General features: G+C 57.4%; 1 long non-coding RNA gene across 1 annotated transcript; it reads right to left on the reverse strand.

Annotated features, from left to right (window-relative positions):
• Nucleotides 1–795: 795 nt before the first annotated feature.
• Nucleotides 796–3,106, reverse strand: LOC121030221 (uncharacterized). The gene is made up of 3 exons (XR_005790120.1): nucleotides 2,879–3,106; nucleotides 2,348–2,664; nucleotides 796–1,820 (listed from the first exon to the last, which is right to left on the reverse strand). It is a non-coding gene; the product is annotated as an uncharacterized LOC121030221 (long non-coding RNA).
• Nucleotides 3,107–4,020: the final 914 nt, after the last annotated feature.

Genomic DNA, 4,020 nt, shown 5'->3' on the forward strand with positions numbered 1-4,020 from the left:
GAGCAGTAAACTAAGTACAGGTGGTAAAATGAAGCCTGGAACTCATGTTAATTCCATTCCTCCCTTCACCTAGATTCCCTTGGCTCCTGGTCCCCCTCCACAATCCATCCCCTGGGCCTGGGCCACGGGTGGCACTGCAGACTGCAGGCCCCACATACCCCTTATCTAGAAGCAGAGGGGAGGGCGTGGAAAGAGAGTGGTAGGACCCTGGGTTCACCCTGTCCCTTGGCCCAGCCCTGGCTGGAGGGCCCGACTGGGTGGCTGCAAGGCCCAGTCTCCCTTCCACGCTCCCATTCAGGGTCACGGTCTTCCCTGAAGTTCCAGAAACCCTCATTCCCCAGGGTGGAAGGGAGGGTAGGACCCCTGTCTCCCCATTTCTGCGCCAGGCCCATCTGGCTGCTCTGATTCTGGAAGTTGCTTTGTGAGGCCTGCAGCCTTCTGGGCAGGTTCTTGACCTCTGCTTGAGTCTGCTGAGGGTGTCAGGTCCTCCGGGTTCTGGTGCCAGCTCTGCTGCAGCCACTGTGACCTTGGCCAAGACCTTTCCCCTCCTTGGGCCTCCGTTCCCCCAGGTGTAAAATGAAGGGGGTTGCAAATGCCCTGAGGAGCCTGAGGGCTCTGTTTTTGTGTGTGTGTGTGGGGGGGGTGGTGGGGAGTGTGGGCCTTGGTCAAGGGAGGGACTCCAGGCCCCACAACCCAGGGTCCCGCCTACCCACCTACAGGTGGGATCAGGTTGACCACCCCTGCCTCAGACATCTCAAACATGTCCTCCACATCGAAGATACTCGTCTGGTTAAATTAGGGCTGCTGAAGAGAGGGGAGGTGTGGAGGTGTAAGCCTGCCTTCCCCAGGAAACTGGACAGTAGACAGTAGCCCCCAAAGGATTCAGGGGCGGCAGGTGAGGGGGAGGGGAAGTGCGGGCCCAAGGGAGATGTTTTGCGCAGGGGCTGGGGAGGTAGGGGTGGAATGGGGCTGGGGCTCTCGGTGCCCTTTTGACACAAAGCCCACAGGGCCACATCTCTGCTAGCACCCTTTCCTGGAGTGCAGAGATGCCAGGAGTGAATAATTGCCTAGAAGACACCCGAATACTGTCTTTATGCAAATTTATGCAAATAGTATGCACGTAAAGCTGGCCTTAGGCTGGGTGCCCCTGGGATGGCGGCTGGTGGGGGATGGGGTGCTCCTGTCACTTTTGACTTTGCCTAAGGCCTCCCAGGACTTCACAGGGAGAGGCCCACCACCTTCCCTCTGCTCTGCACGGTCCCTCTTTTCAACAGGCTTAGACAGGAGACCAGCAACTATGAACTGCACCCCCCCTCTTCCCCACGTGCCTAGGCCCCACTGTGCAGGAAAGGCACCAGGGGTGCTGAGGGGACACCAGACTGGAAGATGCCAGGCACAGATGGTCTGGTTTGGGCCAGTGTCCTCATTCTGTAGGAAAGGACAGCGAGGTTTGGACAACGTGGTGGATTTCTCCCTGGCCCGGCTGGAGGTGACGGGACCAGAATTCAGTCCAGGGCTGCCCGATTCTGACTCCATGCTCTCTCCTCACCGCTGCCATCTCCAATGCTGTGCCCCCTGGTAGTTAAAGGCCCTGCTGTGTGTGTTCGTGGGCCCCAGGCCCACTTAGCATGCCGGTCCCGGGCCACCCCTCCATTTCCTGCTCGGCGCTTGGCAGGTGCTCTGTAAGGGTCTGCACACAAGACCGCCAGCGCACCTTGAAGGCCGGTACTTGAAGTTTGTGTCGGCTTCCAGGGTATTTGTTCCTCTTTTCTTAAGTCAGCCATGTCCAGGCCTAGACCACACCCCGGGTGGTTTTCTTGCTGTGGAGAATGGATGTTCTATTAGCCTGTCATGCCCCTGGGGTGGGCGATGAGGGGCCTCAGAACTGGGCAAGGAAGTTCCCTCTGGGCCTGGAGAGCACTGGCCTGAAACCTCCCGCTGATTGAGCTACAACTACCGCCCCCCCCCCCCTTCCTGGTCCACCCTTCCCTTCCAGGGAACCCACGTTGGCACGGGCATGATGAGTGGAGTGGCAGGGTCAGATTGAGGACTATGTGAGCCCAGGGTGCGGGACTTGGGTTAACTCCGAGCTTTGGAAGACATTTTGCCCAGAGACGGCCTGGTTGAGCTTTGGGCCATCAGGGATCCTGTTCCCCCTCAAGTGGGGGCATCGGTGGTTTCCGTGGACGGAATCAAGCCTGCACACGTTGGGGCATGGCCATCTCATGTGGCCATAGGCGGGGCCTCCCTTGGGAGCCCTTGTGGGCAGTTTTCTGGGAAACGCTCTGAAATAAAGGATGGTGGGTGTGGCCAGGTAAACTTTCTGTAGATGGTGGCAGGTACTTACCCCATAATGATGGCGGCCTAAAAAGCAAGGGTGATCTCTTTACGGGGGTCACAGGCCAATGGGCTCAGAGACCCACATACTCCACCCTGGTCTCTGGCCTGGGGCCTGGCCAGGCACAGCGCGGTGAACCCCCAAGGGGGCCGCTGTGGTGCTGGCAGAAGGAATAGCAAAAGTGGCAGGAGCCGGGCATCCTGATGGCACTTGTGACAGTGGAAAGTCTCCAGGGCCAGAAAGCCAGTTTCCTTTTCCCATCAACCTTGGAGCCCTGGCATTTCTTCCCAAGCACCGTTTACCTCAGAATGTGACTGGCTCTCCAGCTGAAATAAGACACAACTTTTCACTTCTCCAGGCTTATCATACAGGGACCAGGTACAATTATGGGTAAAATACGATTCCAGGCCCCATGGCAGAGGACCAAGTCCTTGGCAGAGGACAAATGGGGGTTGACGGCAGTGTGGTGAGGCTGGCCGCTGGGCAGCACCGGGCTTCCTGCCCAAAAAGGGCAGGGGTGGGGGAGGCCCGGGTACTTACGCAGGGGTGGAGGCCCGGTTGGTTTCCCAGACCATTAGCGAGGCAAGCAGCTGCTGAAAAATTAACCACAGGCCTTAGTAATGCACTTTGGAGAGAGGCACCCCCTCAGGTGCTCAAATGCATGATGTGGACCAGAGAGGTGGGCCAGAGGCTGGCAGAGCCTTCTGGAAAAGGAGAGAAGAGAAAGGCACGGAGTCGGCCCCGCACATCCCTCCTCAAGAGTGTGTCTGAAAAGCGTCTGTGTGGCTCAGTGGGTTAAGTGTCCGACTCTTGGTTGCAGCTCAGGTCATGATCTCGAGGTTTGTGAGTTTGAGCCCCACATCGGGCTCCATGCTAACGGTGTAGAGCCTGCTTGTGATTCTCTCTCTCCTCTCTCTCTCTCTCTCTGTCCCTTCCCCCACTGTCTCTCTCTTAAAAATAAATAAATAAACTTAAAACATTAAAAAAAGAAAAAAAGAGTGTGTTTGAGGCAGTGACGCTGAGGGGCATCTCTTGCACGGTCCCCACATGAGTCTTGGGTCTAGGAAGCCACCGTTGACCCTACTCCAAGGCTCCGCCCTCTCCCCTTGATGGCGTCCCACCGTGGCATGTCCTCTGAAGACAGGCCCACATTTCCCAGTCAGTCCCCGAAGGCTCTCTCTTGAGGCAAAAGCCTGGTCTTAAACACTGCTGGGCAGAGGTTCTACATGAGCGGGGGCAGGAGAATCTCCTGGGTGAGGGGCCCGAGGACCCTGGAGTTCTTTCTGGCAGGCACTGGGCCTCCTCACCCGCCAGCTGCCATCCTGCTGTTGTTAAACACTCGCTGTGCGCGGCTCTCCGCTTTCATTGTGTCTGACGTCTTCGGCACTCTTCCGGGAAGGTCCTCCGTCTGCCCATTTCTCAGCCGAGAACACTGATCCTCCAGCAGTGAAAATGAAATGGCATCATGTGGTGGACGGTGCTTTAAGGGCAGTTGAGCTCAGTGTGGTGTGAGTGGGTATCTGGCCTCAACTTTCTTGCTGTGGTGATGGCCCCGTCCTTCCGGGCTCAAGGTATCTCCTCTCAGTTGGCAAATACCCGTTTTTGAAAGCTTGTGTTGGGTGGCCGATTTGCCAAATGGTTACAGGGCAACGGCTCTCCAGCTTTTTCCAGGGTGGTCCAAC

Source organism: Herpailurus yagouaroundi, unplaced genomic scaffold (genome assembly GCF_014898765.1).
Source record: "Herpailurus yagouaroundi ecotype Mexico unplaced genomic scaffold, PumYag 140, whole genome shotgun sequence".
Lineage (NCBI taxonomy): Eukaryota > Metazoa > Chordata > Mammalia > Carnivora > Felidae > Herpailurus > Herpailurus yagouaroundi.